This window comes from Neovison vison, chromosome 7 (genome assembly GCF_020171115.1).
Source record: "Neovison vison isolate M4711 chromosome 7, ASM_NN_V1, whole genome shotgun sequence".
In the NCBI taxonomy this organism is placed as follows: domain Eukaryota; kingdom Metazoa; phylum Chordata; class Mammalia; order Carnivora; family Mustelidae; genus Neogale; species Neogale vison.
Genome location: NC_058097.1, coordinates 60,223,125 through 60,244,489, shown reverse-complemented (window position 1 = coordinate 60,244,489; position 21,365 = coordinate 60,223,125).

The following is a 21,365-nucleotide window of genomic DNA, read 5'->3' as shown; positions in this document are numbered from 1 at the left end:
CTTGGGCTGGGCACCTTGGCACCACAATGAGAGGCATCCATGCCTGTTCCGGGGAGGCCCAGTGCCTGCCCTCTGCATTCTGTCTGTGCATCCAGTCAGTTCAGCTGGGACTACAGAGGGTGAGGGGCTCTGAGATGGTGGCGTCCTTTCCGTGGGAGGGTGGTAGGTCTGGGGCGAGGACTGAGGGGTACCCTCGGTGACACCCCCAGGCTAGGCCCGCCACCGCTGCTGAAGGCTTCTGGGGGATGGCAGGATGATGCCAGGGACAAGGCCAGGTCAGCGAGCGGTGATGGGCAGCAGAGGGAGGGGTCGACCCACCTGGGTGAGGGGCACGGAGAGGGACAGGAAGCTGTCCTAGAGGGGGGATCCAGGGCAGGGGAGGGCACAGTGGCCTTGCTACGAGAGATGGAGGCTGTTAGGCCGAGGGGCCCCACGAGACCTCACCGTGGCCGGAGACTCCACGTTCGGACGCCACGCTACTCACAGGTCCTCAGACCCTGATCGCCACCCAGTGACCAGTGGCTGTTGAGATCGGTGGGAGGGTGGGGTCGTGCCTGTGGCTCTGACAAGACAAGGGGCCAGAGCGACAGAAGTGACCAGCAAGAGGGGTGGAGTCGGGACAGCAGGGTGTTGGACACAGTGAGGGAGTGGCAGGTTAGACACTGGGCACGGGGGCCCCGTGAGCCTGTGGTGTCCTCAGACGGATGGTCACAGGGGACACCCAGGCAGCAGTGACAGGACTAGGAGTGGTCCATCCCACTTTAGGAGCAGGTCCCTCCTGGGGGACAGCTGAGGGACACCTGCCCAGCCCACCTGGCAGCAACCACCTTCTCACGCCCCAGGCGGGATGCTGCTGCCCCCGCCTGAGCCACAGGCAGCTGGCAGCCCCAGCCCTCCCCTGGGTCAGGCGTCCAATCCCGGGTCTTGGGGGCTCCGGGGATGGGTGCCTGGTGCTCAGGACTCTGTTTCTCTTGCCTTCCAGGGAAAAGGAGTTGCCCGGCCTCAGCCCCTGAGAGGCCAAGGTATGAGCCTGTCCTGGGGCATGGGCAGGGCACGGTGGGTGGGCGTGGGGCTGGTGACGGCAGACCCAGTCCCCAAAGCTGTCCCCAGGGCTAGGTCACCAAAGCCCCTGTCCCAAGAAACCGCACGTGGCCAGGAACGCGCATGAGCTGCAGTGATGCAGTCAGCGGGAGCGACCCTTTGCCTCTCAGGCGCCTCTCAGTCTGTTCCCAGCACAGTCCCGGCCCCCAGGGCTTCTGGACGCTGCCCATGGGCCGGTCTCCCGCTCCACGCGGCTTATCCTCATCCCCCCTTCTCCTGTTCCAGCAACATCGCCAGGAGACCCGCAGGGCCGACAAGTGGGTGAAAATGCTACGCAACTGGGACCACTACGGGCCCAGCGAGAAGGTGGGTGCCGTGGGCCCGAGACGGCATCTGTCCCATGGGGTGGGGGTAAAGCCCCTTGCCTCCCCCGGGCCCCGACCCTACGGGAGGGCCCCTTTCTGGGGAGAGTCTGCTGGCAGAGCCCCAGCCTCCCCCGTTCCAAGCCAGCAGCAGAGGATGCGATGGGTCAGGACCCAGTGCCCTCCTCCTCGTGGGAGACGAGGCCCAGCTCTGAGGAGACCCAGCCTCTCCGGGACGCCACGGAGCCAAAGCCGAAAGCTTCCGGATGCCTCTTGCTCCCAGGCCTGGCGGGGCGGGCCTGGTTCTGGGTCCCAGCACTGCCTTCTCTCCTGCAGATGCGTCGGCGCCTCTATAAAGGGGTCCCTCCCCAGGTGAGGGGTCAGGTGTGGGCCCTGCTGCTCGATATTCCAAAGGTCAAGTCCACCCACCAGAGGCTGTACGAGGTAAGCCCTTGCGCCCTCAGCAGAGGGGTGGCCCTTGGAGGAGGCCTGGAAAGGAGCTGAAGACACCCGCAGGGAGAGACTAGTCAGGGCCCTGGCTGGCGCTCCGTCCTGGAAGACAGGGCTCTGTGCGGGGGAGGGGAACACCCGAGGCCTGACTCTCGGGAGTGTCCTCGGCCCCCAGGTCTGCCCACACGATCCCTGTCGCAGGGATCCTGGGCACGGTGGGCTCCTGGGGGGCGGGCCTGCCTCAGAGACCACGGAAGGAAGGAGGTGTCCGCAGGACACGGCCCAGGGTGGCTCGGGACGCTCTCTGCTTCGGGGGCCGTTGGTTGCAGTTGGGGTTCTGTGTAATGATGCTGGAATCTCCTCCCCGGTTCTGCCCCCAGAAAATGAAGGCACGGGCCCAACTATCCTGCAAAGACATCAGACAAATCGACCTGGATGTGAACCAGACTATCCGAAACCACATCATGTTCCGGGACCGCTATGGCGTCAGGTGAGGCTGGGGGGCAAGCAGGATTCTGGGGGCACGTGAGCTCCTCGGGGTGTCAGGCACAACCCAGGAGGCTTCTGGGTGGGAGACGTGGGGTCTCTGAGGAGAGGGGGAGGAATAGCAGCAAACGTGGTCTCGGAAACATGGTGAACGTGGGAGGGAGGACCCAGGAGTCACTACCCACCACGCAGGGCTGCTGCGTTGGGGAGGGCATTGGGCCAGGGCCTGGCGTGAAGCCATGTGAGTGAAACCCAAAGGTTGGCGTGGAACAGGTAGGAGGAGAGTGGAGCCAGAGCGTGGGGTCGTAGCAGAAGGCACTACAGGGAGCTGGGGGCCTGGCAGCACAGACTCGGCCGGGCAAGGACACACATGGACAGACTAGGGGCACACACTCAATGGGACAGCCCGCTGGGTGTATTTCTGGGTGGACTGGCATTTTATTTTCAACCATGGACACAGTTGTAAAGATAGCCAGGACCGTGAACACCCAAATGCCACCCGGCTCCGCCCCGTGTCCCATGCTCACCACCCGCATCCCCCGCCCCAAGTGTCCCGCCCGCAAACTGGTGGAAAACCGCGGGTCCCCTGGGGCTGCACTCTGCTCCTCAGGGGGCTCCCATGCGGCTTGCTCAGACAAGAGCCACCCACCCTGCTCTCCGGTCCCCAGGCAGCAAGCCCTGTTCCACGTCCTCCTGGCCTATTCTGTCTACAACCCAGTGAGTGTCCCTGCCGCCAACCCTCCTGCCCCACGGGTGCCCTTTGTCTCCAGGATGCCTGAGCAGGCGGGACTCCTAGTTGGGACTCCAATTCCCATGGCCTCAGAGACGCAAGCGAGGGGCCCTGCACCCTAGGACTGAGGTCGGGCTGGGGTGCAGACCTCAGTAAGGGAGAGGGACGGCCCCTGAGTCCCTGAGCGCTGGGTGCTAACGCTCAGGGCTGGGTCCTAAAGAGCCCGTGGGAGGATCGGGACCTGGGTAAGGAGGGCGGTTACCTTGTCCTGACCTCCCTGCAGCGAGGTGGCCCCATTCCATGGGTCTGGCTCTTGCAGGAGGTGGGCTACTATCAGGGGATGAGTGACATTGTGGGACTCCTCCTGATGTTCCTGGGTGAGGAAGACGCCTTCTGGGCCCTGGCCCAGCTGATGAGCTTGGAGACCCACGCCATGCACGGTAGGGGACCTGCAGGGCACATGGGTGGAACCTGCAACTCGGGACTCCCTCCCCGCAGGGCGGCAGCAGAAGAGGGGCAGGCAGGGATCCTCAGTCAGCCCGCCTCCCCACCGGCAAAGGGCACAGCCTCCTCAGGGTGATTGTAGGCATAACCACTGGCCCCAGCGTTTGCACACCGTTCTCGCCTTCCCAAGGGGCCTTCAGCTCCCTGTCTGGCAGCCGGCTTGCCCGCCGGGACCGCCAGCAGCCCACAGCCAGACAAAGACCTGGCAGTGGCATGTCCTGCTCTCTGGACCCTCAGTCCAGCACCCAAGCCCAGGATTTGGGCCTGCACAACCATATCACACTCCCCGTGGGAGACTCGTTCTGCCCCTCAGAGCCTGTGACCCCCTTGCCCCTGCTGCGACCACCGCAGGAAGTGTGCTGGGTCCGACAGGCCTGGTGCAAAGCCCAACCACCCACTCACCTGGGTCTCTGTGAGGAGGAGGGACCTCTGGCACGGCTCCCAGGCCTGGACGGCTCTGCTGCTGTTGCGGACGAGTGGACGCAGCCTGGGCAGGGAGGGCTGTGGGCACACACTCCAGTCAGGGCATGGGAGCAAGCCCCCTGGCCGACTCACCCCCGAACTGGTGGGGGAAATGGCTCTGATGGTGGGGGTGCCTGGGGCCTTCTCAGGGTTCTTCGCTCCGGGATTCCCAAAGCTGGCCCGTTTCCAGCGACATCATGACTTCATCATGGAGAAGGAGCTCAAAGGCCTGAAGAAACATCTGGTGAGTAGACGATCCCCGGAGGCCCAGCCCTTACCGCCCGCGGCAGGGGTATGGGACCCGCAGAACCCTGCCCATGCTGCCCAGAGCCCGGTGTTCTGCTCTGTCTCCTGCTGGGCCCAGGGCGTCCTCGGGTTGAGCGGGGACACGGGGTGTGTCCACCTGGCTGTGCGTGTGACGTGTGGCCCCTGGCCTGGCCCCAAGCAACTTGTGTCCTTCTGCCAGGATGAGCAAGGGATGAGCGCAAGGCTGTACACCACCAAGTGGTTTCTTCAATGTTTCATCGGCCGGGTAACGCCCTCAGGCAGACCTGGTCCCTGACCTGCTTCCCAGCCCCAGGCCCAGGGTAAGCCCGAGGTCAGCCTCAAGCTCCAGACCAGCCAGGCCTGACCCAGAAGGCCCTGAGCCTGTGGCTCATGGTCCAGACCGATCCTGCAGACTCGAACAGGGCCCCTGGAGGAGGTTCCTGGGACCGGGGCTTTCCATCTCCGCCTCCCCAGGAAGGTCAGCCTGGGAGCAGACGGGCCCTCGGCCCATTCTGCAGCCAAGCTGCAGGCCTGGCGGGGTGTGTGGGCACCGAGGGTGGGGCAGAGTCTGTGGCCCCGCATTTCTGGATGTTGTACTGGCCAGTCCCTTCCCTCTCAAGGTCGTCGGGAGCCCTTCTTCCCCAGGAGGAGGACACCCACGGGACGGGTGGCAGAGCCCCGTCGGATGCAGCCAGGGGGACGGGATGGCAGGGGCAGGGCAGACGGGAGGCCTTCACACAGGCAGAGAACCGCTGAGGCTTTTCCCCCCACACCCGATCGCCCGCAGACCCACTTCGCAGTCACCCTGAACCTATGGGACGCCTACATCCTGGACGGAGAGCGCGTCCTCACAGCTATGGCCTACACCGTCCTCAGGCTGCACCCCAGTAAGGGACCCCGCGGGAGCCCAGGGGTGTTTGATGCAGGTGTGGGGGGCCGGGGAGATGGCCCACTGCTCCCAGGAATGAGGAAGAGGCTGGCCTTGGTGGAGGGACACTGGCTGGCCAGTGGCTTGAGGGCTCCCCTGCGGAGGAGCAGCGGACGCGGGGCCTCTCCTGCGTGACTCTGCCTGTGGTACTCCTGGGAACAGCGGGACGCCAAACCACTGCCACCGGGCAGGATCCTGGGGTGGTGGGGAGGTGCCCCTCTGCTCTGACTCACACCCATTGCCCAGAACGCCTCCTGAAGCTGCCCCTGGAAGGGCTGCAGGCCTACTTTCAAGACACCCTGGCCCAGCCCTGGGCCCTGGACGATGAGGCCGTCCTCAGACACCTTCGGGCCTCCATGGCCCATCTCCGACGGAGGAAGTGTGACCTGCCCCCGCCAGGTGGGCTCCGGTTCCCGGCCCCTCCCGACTCGCCCTCCTGGGGCAGTTCACAGTGGACCCAGTCCCCGGGAGCCCTCCTCCGTGTCTCTGTCCCTCTGCTCTTCTGCTCCAACCCAAGCATCAGGGTACTCCCTGTGGGGGCCCGGCATGCGGGGCCTGGATTAGTGGTGAGGGGCAGGCCGGGGTGGACAACCAGGGAGCCGGGAGCACAGCCTGGGGGCACAGCCTGCTGGGCACAAGCAGCCTACAGGAGACGCTGACCCTGTCTGCCTCTTTGCAGCTGGCCCGGAGGAGCTCCCCAAGATGCCCCTGGGCCAGGAGCAGGGGTCCCCAGACCCAACAGCCCTCTTGTTTTCTCCTACCTTGGAGATGCTCTCCGGAGGGAATAGGCTGGCCTCCCCAGGCCCAGCAACACATGCTGAGCAGCCGGGACCCCTTCCAGGCCAGGCCGTGATCAAGGTCGAGCAGCCGCTGCGGGAGGGAAGGTCGACGCAGCCCTTGGCTGCAACCTTGTGGCCAGGAGCCCCTGGCACCCCGGTTCTGTCGCGGCTGCCCCCACAGCGATGCATTTCCCTCCCCAACCTCCCAAGACACCAAGGGGTTGTGTGCAGGGGGCCTGTGGACATGGCCTTGAGGCCACAACCATGGGCCCCTTTTCCTTCAGCCCATGTCAGGGCCACTCCTCTGGCCACACCCCCGACCAGGCCCCAAAATGTTTCTGGGTCTCCTGGGATGAGGTCGCCCCAGCCCAGGAAGGAGGACGCTGTAGGGCCCAGAACACCCTTCCGGCCCTGGGGCCACTGCAGTTCCAGCCCCTGTGTGTGCATGGACCGGCCTAGCCGAGACACCTGCAGGCCAGTGCAGAGCCCGCAGCCCCAGGGCCCTGCACATGCCTTGGCCCCGCTGACCGCCTCCTCGATGCCCTATGTCAATTCCCCAAGGCCTCTGGAGAAGAACTTGGGGGCTGAGAGGCTCTGGGCAGCCAGCACGGTGCCCTGCCTCCTCACTCTGGACTTTATAGAAGATGGCACCCCTGCCAGAAGGTACAAGTCACTGACATAGAGGGACCTCCACTGGCCTGACCCCAGGTCCGGGGGAGCAGAGACGACACAAGCTCCCCACCCCCACAATGACCAGAAGGAGAACTGAAGTGTCCGAGGCCTCGTGGCTTTGGGCAGTCCTGAGTTCTGACCCAAAGCTTGTGAAGTCCACGAAGAACTCTCTGTGTCCGCCAGGGGGCTGGGCTGCCCCACGGGTGCACGACTCCCACCCAGGGCAGCACTGGGGACCACAGGTCACCCCAGCCTGGGCAGAGCAAGGAAGAGTGGTGGGCTCCGCCCTCCCTTCTCCCACAGGAGGAGGCAAGGGCCACCAGAGTCCAGGACCCCAGCGATCACCTGGCAGCCACGGGGCACTGGCCGAGGCCAGGCAGACGTGTTGGGACCCTGTCCGGGAACCCCGACGCTGCACCCCAGCTCAGGTCAGCATCCTAGCACCTGCCTCTCAAGACCCCAAGCTCGGGAAATGTCCCGACACCTACAGTCAGCACAAGTGGAAACAAGTGGGGGACGCTAGAGCCCAGGCCTCCGTGCGATTTCCCCCTGCCCCTGAAGGAGAAGCAGGTCTCCGTCCCCAGGGGAAGGCTGGCACCCTTGGTTCTGAGCCCCTCTTGACTGCTGACATTCAATAAAGTGTTGTCGTGGTCGAATACAAAGCCGGCCTGACTTGTGAAGCCCAGACTCTCTGCAACACATGCCAGACAGTCACCCAGACAGAAGAGGGTGGCTCGGCCCAGGCTGCCTCCCCAGTCCCCGCAGGGCTCCCCGCAGAGGGGCCTCAAGGCAGACAATGCTGAGGGACCCGGAGCCCTTCCCATCTCGGCCTGACGCCAGCATCCAGACCCTTAAATAATGGAGTGCGACCCAGCCTGTGCCCAAAGGGCCAGGACGGGGCTGGTAGCAGAGTGACTGCAAGGTGCCGCTGGCCTAAGGTCACCACAGTCTGTGCAAAGCTCGTCCTTCTTCCCTCTGCCCACCCAGGCTTCACACAAGGGGCTCGGGCCCTGCTCACTCCGCAGCCTCAGGGCTGTGCCCACCACACAGCTCGATCCTCAGGAGATGCCGCCCACACACACACTCACACAGGGCGGGCCCGGGGTCTGGCTCCCGGCTTGAACACACGTGTCCCACTCCCGTCCGACCTACCGACCTTGTCCCCACAAGACCACGAAAGGGACGGGACCAACAAGGGCCAACAGGGCTCTCTGGGGACCTAGGGACCAGGGCCCCAAGGTCGCTGCTCGGGTCTGTCTCAGTGCAGCTCTGTCCAGGGACATTCCCCTCTCCTTGGAGCTGGGTCAGCCCAGACCCTGAGCCCCGCACTTCTCTGCCATTCCGCCGTCCAGGGACACTTACAGCACTAGGGGACGCTGGGTCCCGGGGATCCTGGAGTGGTGTCAGAGAGGGTCCTGGAGATGGAGTCAGAGCCAGTGTGGCTGCCCTGTGTGGGAGGAGAGGGGGCAGGGAGCCCTGCTTGCTGGCAGGGGTGGGGCGGGCAAGGCGGGGTGGGGCAGTCCCTGGCTTGCAGTGTGGTTTGGAGCTGGCTCATCTGGCCCATCTTGGTCAAGATCTCCATGGAGGGGATGCCACAGCTGTAGGTGAGGTCTTGTCCTGCCTGTAATTTTTTTTTTTTTGATGGGTTCTTTGTACAGTTTGGGGATCAAGGTAATGCTGGCTTCATAAAATGAGTTTGGTAGATTTCCTTCCATTTCTATTTTTGGAACACTTTCAGGAGAGTAGGAATTAATTCTTCTTTCAATGTTTGGTAGAATTCCCCCGGGGAGTCGTCTGGCCCTGGGCTCCTGTTTGTTTGGAGATTTCCATCTCCTTACTGGTTATGGGTTTCTTCAGGTTTTCTGTTTCTTCCTGGCTCAGTTGTGGTAGTTTCTATGTATCTAAAAATGCATCCATTTCTTCCAGCTTGTCTCATTGGTGGCATAGTGTTGCTCACAATATGTTCTTAGAATGGTTTGTATTTCTTTGGTGTTGGTTGTGATCTCTCCGCATTCATTCATGATTTTATTACTTTGCGTCCTTTCTCACTTCTTCTGGGTACGTCTGGCAGGGGTTTGTCAATCTTACTAATTCTTTCAAAGAACCAGTTCCTAGTTTTGTTGACTTGTTCTATTGTTTTGTTTTGTTTTGTTTTGTTTTTAGTCTCTATCTCCTTGTTGTCCGCTCTGATCCTGATTATTTATCTTCTCCTGCTGGGTTGAGGTTATCTTTTCTGTTCTTTCTCCAGCTCCTTGAGGTGTAGGGTTAGGTTGTGTATTGGGGACCTTACCTGTTTCTTGACAAAGGCTTGTATTGCACTATACTGTCCTCTCAGGACCGCCTTTGCTGTGTCCCAGAGGTTTTCAACACTTGTGTTTTCATTTTCATTTGTTTCCATGAAATTTTTTAAATTCTTTGCGTTCCCGGTTGACCCATTCATTCTTCCTAAAGGATGGTCTTTAGCCTCTAGTATTTGAGTTCTTTCCAATGTTCCTCTTGTGGTTGAGATCTAGTTTCAGAATATTACTGTCTAAAACTATGCAAGGGATGACCCCAGTCCCTTGGTACTGGTTGAGACCTGATTGGTGACCCAGGATGTGATCTATTCTGGAGAAGGTTCCATGTGCCCTAGAGAAGAATGTGTATGCTGCTGCTTTGGGATGGAATGTTCTGAATAGATCTGTGATGTCCATCTGGTCCAGGGTGTCATTGAACACCTTTATTTCTTTGTTCATCTTTGGCTTAGATGATCTATCCATTTCCCTGAGAGGAGTGTTAAAGTCCCCTATTGTTATCGTTTATTGTTGGTATGTTTCATTGATTGTGTTCTTCGTTGATGTATATAATTGGCTGCTCCCCTGTTAGGGGCACAGATATTTAAAATTGGGAGATCTTCTTGTTGGACAGACCCTTTGAGTAGGATAGAGTGTCCTTCCCTCATCTCTCGTTATAGTCTTTGGTTGAAAATCTAATTTATCTGACATAAGGATTGCCACCCCAGCTCTCTTTTGATGTCTATTAGCAGGGTAAATTGTTTCCTACCCCTCACTATAAATCTCGAGGTGTCTTGGGGTTGAAAATGAGTTTCTTGCAGACCGCCTATTGATGGGTCTCATTTTTTTAATCCGTTCTATTTTTTTTAAAGATTTTATTTATTTATTTGACAGAGAGATCACAAGCAGACGGAGAGGCAGTCAGAGAGAGAGATAGAGGGAAGCAGGCTCCCTGCTGAGCAGAGAGCCCAATGTGGGACTCGATCCCAGGACCCTGAGATCATGACCTGAGCTGAAGGCAGCGGCTTAACCACTGATCCACCCAGGCGCCCTTTTTAATCCGTTCTGATACCCTGTGTCTTTTGATTGGGGCATTAAGCCCATTTACATTTAGGGTAACTATTGTGAGAGATGAATTTTGTGCCATTGGATTTCCTGTATGCTGACTGTTACTGTATATTGTCTCTGTTCCTTTCTGGTCTGGTCGATTTAGGCTCTGTCTTTGCTCAGAGGACCCCTTTCAATATTTCCTGTAGGGCTGGTTTGGTGTTTGCAAATTCATTTAGTTTCTGTTTGTCCCAGAAGCTTGTTATCTCTCCTTCTCCCACAGCCCATTCCATGTTAACATGGAATGTATTTTTACAAATAACTCCATCTGCTTTTCAGAGGGACTTTGAGAGTGGTGCCTGGGTGGATAAGTGGGTTGAGCATCGGCCTTCAGCTCACATCTTGATCCCAGGGTTCCCTGCTCAGTGCAGGACCTGCTTCTCCTCCTGCCTCTGCCACATCTCCTGCTTGTTTCTCTCTCTCTGTCAAAGAAATACATAAAATCTTTTTAAAAATGAAAGGGAATTGAATGAGAAGAATGTCTCATTTTGCGTCTTTGCAAATGTCTTCACTGCTTGCTGTAACTGGAGAGACATTGGCCTTCACACCCGTGTCTATATTTGGGGGAGAGGGCTAGGTGGGTGGGGGTAGCCCCGTACCCCAACTCCCTAGTTGGAGGGTTCCAAATAGAGATTGTCAACTGAGAACACGTCAGCCCACCAGCACGTGGGTGTGGCCACCAAGGGGCGGGGACGGATGAGCAGGCTCCTCAGGCTCACCTGGACAGGTAGAGACCATGGGATCCCTTCCTGCCCTCTGTACCTGAGCCGGGTGGAGAGGGCCCCAGTGCAGGCAGGAGAGACCAGGCATGGGGTTCGGACCTCGGGGGGAAGGGAAGGTATTAGTCATGTTCTGTACTTTCTATATTTCATGATGCTTTGACATCTCAGGGCCTTGCACACCTAGAGATGGTCTGTCCCTCCCAGGGTCATCCAGTTCCCAGAAGCAGAAAACAAGTATCCTGCAACTCCCTGTGGAGATGCAAACCACCCATGTCTCTCACCTGCTTTCTTTCATGAAACCCCTGTAGTTTGGAACACTCTCCCCGCCTACCACGCTGGGGCTGGGTACCAGACAACTAGGGACCAGCAGTATAGCCCTGAGATCACGGAAATGATTCATCTCCTAGGATAACTCCCCTACAATCATCAAGACATCAAGGTCATGGAAGCTATTTAAACAAAGAAGCTTTTCCAGAGGCGGACACAGAAGCCCTCCTATTCTGTGCTTGTGTTGGTACAAAATGTCCAAAACAGGCAAATCGGTAGACACAGAAAGGAGATTCATTGATGCTTGAGGCTGACGACAGGGAGAGACTGAGATTGGGGCTGACAGCTAAAGGGTCCTGGTTTCTCTCTGGGGTGACACTCATGCTCCACTGATGCTGGTCTCTTTCACATAACTCTGGGACTGGGACTGCACCAAAAACCCCTGAATTGGACGCTCCCGATGGGTGAATTATACAATATGGTAAATGCTATCTCAAGAAAGAGGTTGCCAAAATATTAATCAAAATCATTCAAGACGTGAATAGAATAAAAGACAAAAATCATAGGATCATCTCAACAGATGATAAAATTTGATAAAATTCCATCTCAGTGGATGATAAAAGTCCTCCGCAAACTCAAAATTGAATGGACCTTTCTTCATCTGATATGAAAACCTACAGCCATCATGCTTCATTGGAACCCTTTCTATTTGGTGGGGCGCCTGGACGGCCCAGTGCGTTAAGCCTCTGCCTTCGGCTCAGGTCATGATCCCAGGATCCTGGGATGGAGCGCCGCATCGGGCACCCTGCTCTGTGGGGAGCCTGCTTCCCCCACCCCCTTCTTGCCCCTCTCTCTACTTGGGATCTCTGTCTGTTAAAATTTTTTTTAATATTTAAAATAAAAAAAACTTTCTCCTTGAGTATATGATCAACACAAGGATGCCGCATTCTGCATTTCTTAGAAAGGCTGACAAGCACAGGAGAGAACAAGAAAGAGACGCATAAAGATGGCAGGCATAAAGCAAACTCATGACGTGCAGAAAACCCGACCCTACGAGCAAAAGCTCCAAACCTGGGCAAAGGATCGGTTATCACGAACGTGTGGATAGAGCAAGGTCCCTGGATATTCTCCATAGACAATCGCAACATGAAGTTTAGAAGGAACTTTGTTTATAATACGAAGGAGTAAATTCTGAAACAATCAAATACCTTGGGACAAACCCGATGGAAGATTTGAAGGATCTCGACACCCAACCTACAAGACCTTGGTGCGGGAAAGCCCAGAAGAACTGGGAGCCCAGAGAAGAACGCCGCCGCCAGGGATGAGGAGAGGGGATAACCCGCGGACGCCCGTGGATTCTCCCTCCCCCACCCCATGGGGTTCTGCAGGCAACAAGGCAGGGTTCTGGATGGCTCTGTCCAGGGAGGGGGCCTGTCCTGAGGAGCTGCAGGTCTCGGTGTGGCCAAGGGGCCATTGTTTCATGGTGGGCCTCTGTTCACGGGTTTCTCCTATTCACAAGGAAGAAAAGGAAATGAAGCAGATAGAAAGCCCACGTTAGGGAAGTTCCCCGAGGATGGGAGAAAGGGAGGGAAGGGCAGGGATGTATATACGAGAAGGGATAGGTCATTAAAAAGAAGCACAGAAAAACTCATTTTTTCACTGAGCTTGACGTTAATGACCCCCAGAAGCTACTCGTTTCCCAAGTTCAGGGCTTTGTGACATCAGAGAGGAAACACACCTGCCCAGACACACAGGTTTTTCCCTCCCAAGCTGGTTGATCCAGAAGGAGGCTCTGTGCAGGGCGGGGAGGGGTCAGTGCCCCCAGGGTGACCTGTCCTGATGGCTGATGGTGGGAAAGCCAGACACAGCAGCTAGAGAATGACAGCCAGCCACAGAGACGGCTTGACCCTCAGGCCCCAGAGAATTTCCTGGGGGGACCGTGAGCCGTGGGAGGCTCAAAGAGATAGCGGTCTTCCCAGGGGGACCCCCAGCGGGTGGGACACAAGACGGGTCCTAGGTTCCTGGAAGGCTCCAAGCAGTGGAGCCAGAGGAGCGGCTCTCCCTGGTCCAGCTCCCAAACCCGGCAGCCGCCACTGCCGCACCCTGTCCTCCTGCACAGAACCCCTGGAGGCCCAGCTGCTCTGAGAGTGGGTGCAGAAGCTACAGGCTCCCGAAAGCGGCCCTTCCCTTAGGGCATCCCCTCCTGCGACACTTCTTCTTTGCTTCCCATGTCCTTGGAATGCCCCCAAAGTTCCAGGAAACACAGCCCTGTACTTAAAAGGATGTTTCTCTCTCTTTTTTTTTTACCAAGAACTTTCCATTGTTTTACAAACAAAGCTTTCGTCAACACATCTGGCTCACCAGCTTGGGGTTTCCAGAACTGAACGTCCGCCCCAGCATCCAGGGGCACTTCAGAAACATCAGCCTGCAGTCTCCACGGCCAGCTCTCGACGAGACCATTTAGGACAGCTTCTCCCTAGGCGTGTGAAGACCGGAGTCTGGGAGGACACACCACTTCTGGGGTCGCATCCATGGCTCGGCCCCCCGCTGGCTTCTTGGGACACTGGAAGGCCACGGGGCTGACGAGGGACATAAACCAAGGTCCACAACTCGCCCACTGTGTCTGAATGTCACACCAGGATGCAAAGGGGAAAAGGCTCCTCAAGACCCAGGGATTCTTTTGTTGCTTGACTGCAACGTGGACAGGAGCAGGTTCTCACACCTGGCACAGAGACGCCACTGTGGAGCGGAGGGTGTGCTCACCCGGGTCCCCCCTTGGGAGCAAACCCTGAGACAAGGAATCGGGTGGCAGCAGTTTATCTGGGAGGTGGTCCCAGGAGGCAGGGAGAGGGGGAGGGGCGGCGGGTCAACAAGATGGCAGCATGGGGGAGGTTGAGTGGCCACTGTGTGGGCAGCTAGGATGGACCCACTAGAACCTTCGAAAGCCTCTTAGGGCTACCCACCCCAGGTGGGACAGAGAAGGGGACTTATTCACCAACTAACTGTCCGTCCCTGGAGTACCCCCTGTGGGGCGCTAACCCTCCCTAACCCCAGCACGAAGGCTGGGGTCCACCTGTGCCCATGGGCTCCTTCCTGCTTCCCATGTCATGGTCTCAGAGAAGCACAAACATGAGGCTGGGCAGCTGCCATAAAGGATCCATTTGTTCCTGGGACCAGCTGTGACGGTGGGAAGATGGGGGCATGAGAGGCATCTGAACCCGTTCACCCCTGCACTGGTCAGAGCCACCAGAACTCCATAGGAAGTGCTGCCGGAGCCAACCCTTCACAGAAGCGGCCAAAGGGACACATGTCTGCGTGGCTGAAGACTGTCCCCGGGGCTCGGGGCCCACTCACCAAGGCCATAATGAATATTCATCATCTGTCGTCCACCACTCTGTGTGTCTCTGTCTAGTGGCTGCTTCCCCAGGAGGGTGACCCAGACCTTCATCGTTGGGGAGTCTGAGCCCATCCTGACCCATGACGGCTGGGTCTCCCAGCCATTCTATGTGCCACTGCCTGAGTCCACGTTCCTCCTTCCACATCTCCTTCCACACAATGGGGACCACATGGCCGTAGCTCTGTCCACCTCGCGAAAGTCCCCTCGACACTGTCCTTTGCTGAAACCGCCCTCATAGGGCTATGCTGGGACTGCCGTTCATGCTATGCTCGGACCAACATGTCAACCCACCCACAAGGGACCCACGTCGTCCCCCTCCACGTTGGGGCCCCCGGGAACCGCCTTCAAGTGTTTAAGAGTGACCTACCGTAAAGCCTTCTTTGATGTGGAGGTCTGAGCCACCTGATCCTAATGCCTGGACCCACTGGGCCTGCACTTGCCCAACCCCTAAGCAATGCATCGGCTGAGGACAGATTTCTGCCTGCCTGGCTGACATTAGGACTCAGGGAGTCTAGCAAACCCCAGGTCCGGGTGGGCCCCTCAGAAGACACATGTGGGCAGAGATACAGTCCATTGTGGTCTCGTGTGGCAGGCACCGTCGCCCAGACTCGTCCAGTGCATGAACTCCGTATCGTTCCCCCATCCTCGAGGATCGTGGGGACGGCTCACCCTGTTTATCCAGTCTCGTGACTGCCACTTCATTCAGGGAGAACCACTGGGTTCTGACCATGTGGACAATCGTGTGACCTCTCCATCTAGGTTGTCCAGCTTGAGAGCAGAGGCCAGCAGGACCTGGATGGGGTGGACTGACGCCACTCCTGCACAGAGGGCCCCTCCCGCGAGGCTGCCTTGTGCTACATGGGCCTCACTGGGGACCGTGGGTGGGGACCCAGACACCCGGGCTGGAAGACCACACCAGCCTCTTGTTTCCTATCTCATAGGAGAGGGATCTCTCCATTCGAGTGCCTTCAAGAAAATCTCCAATAAAAAGAATGTGCTTTCTGGGAGCAGACTCTGCATATGTGGTGGGAAGGAGAGCCCCCCTTGTCCATCTCCTCCAAGTCCCCCTCGATTCCCCAAATCCTCTCTCTGGGCCCTAAGCCCCAGGAGATCATAGCCTCCCTGCTGCAGAGTGAATCTGAGATGGGGTGGGCCTCATACACTCACAGTCCGCCCCAGTGCTGGGGAGAGGGTAGTCAGGGATCTCTGCTGCTCTCCCTGCCCAGAAGTCTTCCCTAAGAAAAGAAACTTGTACACAAGGAGAGGAATTTATTGGTTAACATGGAGCATAGTACAGGGCTCTGACTGGCTTCAGGTCTGGCTGGATTCAGGGGATGCCCATGTCCTTAGAACTTGGGCCTCTCCTCCCCCTGCCCTGCTCAGCTCCTCTGCCTCTGCTGGCTCCCTTCACGACCACATCAGGGCCCTATGGCCTCTGCCTTGCCAAGTCCCTGGTTTGAATCCAGCAGGAAATCAGTGCCTGTGTCTTCTTGCTGGGTCATAACTCCCATCCCTGAACGAGTTAGCTGCAGCCCGGGGGCCCCCCACAGAGGACCAGGAGGTGTTTGAGAGGCAGGAATAGGGATGGTGAGTCCCCAAGCAATGCACAGCCCTCCCGTACACACTGGTCCAGCACGGGCTCTGGACCGGCTCCACCCTCCTGTCCCAGGCGGACTCTCCTCAGGGTGCAGTCACAGGTTCTGGGCCGGCGAAGCCTGCACTCCACCTTCCCCTCAGCTTCCCACAGTACAGCAAGACCCCCGCAACATGAATCGGGTTGTGCCCGAGATGTGGGCCCAAGCAGAGGGAGGGACACATTTCTCTCCTTCCCCGAAGACTGCCCGCATAAGAAGGAGTTTTTCCTGATGGACAAACAGACAAGCCAGATGACGATTCAGTTTTCCACCAACCCCCAAGGGGCCATGACCGCCATGATGGACGGGAAGAGCAGGTGGATAGCAGTGTCCACTCTCAGAGCCATCCCTGTGATGTCATTGCTGGAATCGTTACAGCAGAGGTGGTGCTGGGGAGGACTGAGCTTAGCAGGGTACTGCCGTGCTTCCCTCACGGTGGGTTCTGGGCACCCCTAGTCAGGCAAAGACAGAAATGCAGAGTCTCTGGTCGAAAACCAGGTGCCCTGCTCCTCCTGGCTACCCTCCGTCTGCCTCCGCCTTCCCCTTCCCTCTAGTCCACCCCCTCCCACAGTCCCACCCACCAATGTCCTCAGTGAGAGGCCTCCTGCTCTTCTTGGTTCTTGGCGGGTGACAGAAGAGGAGACTTTATCTCATTCTCTCTTCCCCACCCTCCTGGGCCCGGCCCTGTGAGCATCTGCATGGCTCACTCCTGTCTGTCTCCCACAAACTGATTTGCTAGATGTCCCCTCTGGGAGAGGCTCTGAGCTGAATGCAAAGGTGGTGGGAGTTGGGGAGACCCAGACTCTGCCCTCTAGCAACCTCCGGTATCCACAACTTATGGGATCATAGGATCGAGCTCTGGGACTCAGCGGAAAGAAAGGGCCAACACTTGAGTTAAAGACATAGAAGGTATGGGGGCACCTGGGTGCTTCAGTGGGTGAAACTTCTGCTTCGGCTCAAGTGATGGTCTCGGGCTCCTGGGATCGAGCCCCACTTTGAGCTCTCTGCTCAGCAGGGCGCCTGCTTACCCCACCTGCCTCTCTGCCCACTGGTGATTTCTCTCCATCAAATAATTAAATAAAATCTTGAAAAAAATGTGGTAAAGACAGGAGTTGTTAGGAGAAGGGAGGCATGAAACACAGAAACCACCCGTGGTCTGGGATGTGGGGAACAAGTCGCCCCCAAGGGCTGAGCTCTGAGTGTGGCCGGGCCGAGAAGAGAAATGTGAGATTCTGGGGAAGGACAGTGGGCTGTGTCAGTGTGGGCCGGGTCATCTGATCTACCTCTATCCTTGGGTCCCGTGCTGAGCCGCCTGAGCTGAGTGGCAGCCAGCGTGCACTGGTGCCACTGCAGGAGCCATGCCCCAGCCCCTGAGGGGTTTCCTGCACGGACTCTGCTTCAGCACCACCCACGTGACCATGACCCCAAACACAGCCGGCCCACCAGAGGTGCTCTGTGGGCCCTTAGGGTTGTAAATTCGAGCATCCCAGGAGCTACAGTAGACAGAAAACAGGCTCTTGCCAGAGATGCCCGTGCCCTAATCCCCGGAATCTGTGACTATGTTAGGTTGGCAAGAGGGAATGAAGGTTGCGAATCATCTGGGCTTGAAAGAGAGAGGTGGTCCCAGATTAACCAGGAGGGCCCTCATGGAACCATGGGGTCCTTGTAAGGAGGAGTCTTCGAAGGACGGGATCATGGTAGCTGAGGTTGGAGTCATATACTGTTGGCTCTGAAGATGGTGGCCTTCAGGAGACCGGGGATGCTGGAGGCCTCCAGAAGCTATAATAAGACAAGGGAACACGTCCTCTCCTAGAGCCTCCAGAAAGAACCAGGCCTCCCGGGAAACGTAGCCTAGTGAGACCTCGAACAGATCAGGGGCCTCCAGGACTGCAAGGTGACAACAAAGTGACAAATGGGAATTGTTTGAGGCAGCTAAATCTGGTGGGAATTCTCTACAGGGCGTGGGGTCCTCGCCGTGACCGTCCTGCTGCTGGAAGGCTTGGGATTATGCCTTTGGATGACATGTTTCTTAGCTTTCCCTCCCTCGGAATGGCCAGGGACAAGCTTTGCTGAAGGGAGATGGATCACAGGATGCGGTGAGTCAGACCCGGGGCCACAGGCAGGCAACAGGGTGTCAGGGCACCTGAAGGCATCTGTCCCCGCCTCCTGCTTCTGTGACTATATCATTTGTGGTCAGCTATCCCTGGGCCATCAGCCGACATTTTAAACTCTATTTTTATTTGCGAGAGAGAGCATGAGTGAGAGGGGCACAGGGAGATGGAGAGAGGATGTCAACAGACGCCAGGGTGAGTGTGAATCTGGAAGCGGCGCTGCACTCCACGTCCCTGAGATCATGAGCTGAGCTGAAACCATGAGTCGGAGGCCCCCCAGGCTGAGCCCCCCAGGCACCCCTAATGTGTTGGTAAGACAGCAGTCACGGAGGCCGCATGCATGTGATCTGAGTCTCCTGCAGCTCAAGAGAGGCATGCTCCTCTACTACCCAGCTCTGGTCCTGCCCTCCATGGAGACAACCCTGAACACTGGAACCCCAGCTGAGCCTCGCCCGCCCCACTCACACTGCCCTGTGGGGCTCAACGAGGACGCCACAGACAATCGTCTGCAAGACACCACGAAGTTGTCCAGAGCAAAGCCTGGTTCAGAAAGAGAGCTCAAGCCCGAACCCTGAGGGTTCCATCATTGCCCCAGGAAACAAATGATCAGTCTGGACAGGCTAATGCTTCCACCCACAGCACGATGGGCCTTGCAACCGGGAGGGGTAAGACGGATGACCAAGGCAGGCATCCCCTTAGCAGGGGGGATGCTCTGCTCCACTCTGATATGTAGGGAGTTTTCCATTTCCCATAAAGAGGGCACCAAGAAGCAGAGGCTGATCTGGCCCAAGACCAAGGTGGGAGGAGGTCCGAAGTCCAAGGTCAGGACTAGGGAGCCCGGTGCTCGAGTCCACACACATTGTGTCCCCCATGAGACCCACCCCAGTGAGCCCATGGTCTCGGGGAAGCTTTATCGTGGGTCGTGCCTCTTTTGGCCTCACAGTAGTGATCGGGAGACCCGAAGCCCAGCCTGGGAGAGTCTGTGGGCTACTGCTTGTGCCCCAACCTCAGTCCTGACTGGGAAATGAATGAATCATTAAAAAATTCTTGGAAACAAAGGAAAAGGACAACAGATTTCTTCAAACATTTGGGATGCAGCAAGGAGAGTCCTCAAAGGGCAGTGCAGAGGGATACAAGGTTTTCAGAAGAAATAAGGAAAGTCTCAAATACACAACCTCACCTTCCACCTAAAGGAGACAGAGAAAGAACCACAAATCGAGCTGAATTCCAGACGGACAGAGAATTCATAAAGGTTAGAGTAAACATCAATAACAGAAACAAAAAGAACAGAAAAACAGACAACAAGGCCAAGAGCTGATTCCTCGAAGGACTCATAAGACCAACAGAACTGTAGCCAGATGTATGTACCAAAAAGGAGAGAAGAGGACCCAAGTCGATAAAATCATGATGGAGAGACAAGAGTTCACAACTGATGTCAAAGAAATACAAGCAATCCTAAGGTCATAAGATGAGCAACAATAGGCCAACAATGAGGCAATCTGGAAGAAATGGAGGCACCCCCAGAAACAGAGAAACGACCAAAACCGAAAACAATGTAGAAAGAGAAAACCTGAACAGAACCACAACGACCAAAAAGAAAAATGGAAACGAGGGATCAAAACTCTCCCAGCAAACAAGAATACAGCACTGAACAGCTTCCCAGAAGGTGACCACACAACAAATCCTCTTTTTCTGTGTATGACGACCTTGTCCAGCCTCTACACACCTTCCCCTTCCCTCGCCCTTTAAAGCCCTCCTTCACCTGCTCGACAGGAGGCCGCCCAGTCAAGAACGGTGTCCGAAGCCCCTTAGATCTTCAGATTGCCCTGTCCGTGGCTTGGGAAAACAGCAAGACCCTCCTAAGAGAAGTGCCTCCACCCCCCGGGTCGGTCCCTTTCCCTGGCCAAGAGAGCCCATCCTCTGGCTCCGAGCTCCATGCAGTTCAGGTGGGGCAGGACCTTGCTCGCAGAGATGGCGTCCCCTTCATAGAGGCCTGGGCCAAGACGGGCCAGGTAAGCCAGCTCCCAACCCCACAGCGAGCTGGGACCCATCGTGCCCTGCCTTGCCGTGGCCCTGCCAGCCCGCAGTGCTCCCTGTCCCCTCTCCTCCCACACAGGGAAGCCACACTGGCTCTCACTCCAGCTCCAGGACCCTCTCCAACACTCTGGGAGCCCTGCGACCCAGCGGCCCCTAGTGCTTTAAGTGTCCCTGGACCTTGAGGTGGTGGAGAATGCCGGCGCTCAGGGTCTAGTCTGAACCAGCTCCAGGGAGAGGGGGAGCTCCAGGGAGAGAGGGAGCTCCCTGGACAGAACTGCCCTGAAGCGGGCCCTAAGGGCGACCTTGGGGCCCTGGTCCCTAGGTCCCCAGAGCTTCCTGTGGGCCTTGTTCTTCCTGCCCCTTTCCTGGGCTGGTGGGGACAAGGTCGTTGCTCAGACAGGAGTGGGACACTGGATGTTCAAGCCGGGAGCCAGACCCCCAGTACGTCCTGTGGGGGAGTGGGGTAAGGACCTCCTGAGGAGCGAGCTGCCTGGTACGGGCAGGCCTGGGGCTGTGGAGTGAGTAGGACAAGGCGCCCCTTGTGTGGGAACCTGAGCGGACAGTGGGAAGAAGGAGGAGCTTTGCACACACTGTGGTGACCTGAGGCCACCGGCACCCGCCTATCACACTGCTCCTACACCTCTCCTGGTCCCAGGAGAGGGCACAGGCTCGGTCTCAGTCCATTATTTCAGGGACTGGACGCTGGCGTCTGGCCAACATGGGAAGGGCCCCGGGTCCCTCAGCGTTGTCTGCCTGGAGGCCCCTCTGCGGGGAGCCCTGCGTGGACTGGGGAGGCGGCCTGGGCCGAACGACCCTCTTCTGTCTGGGTGTCTGTCTGGTGTGTCTAGCAGACGGTCTGGGCACTGCAGGACAGGCTGGCTTTGTGCTGGACCATGACAACACTTTATTGAATATCAGCAGTCAACGGGGAATCAGAACCAAGAGTGGGAGTCTTCCCCTGGGAATGGACACGAGCTTCTCCTTCAGAGGAAGGCAGAAGTCCCATGGAGGCCTGGGCACTAGCGTCCCCCACTTGGTGACTATGCTGAGTGCGGGTGTGGGCACGTTTTGTGAATTTGGGGCCCCGGGAGGCAGGTGCTGAGGCCGGTGGACCTGAGCCAGGGTGCAGCATCCGG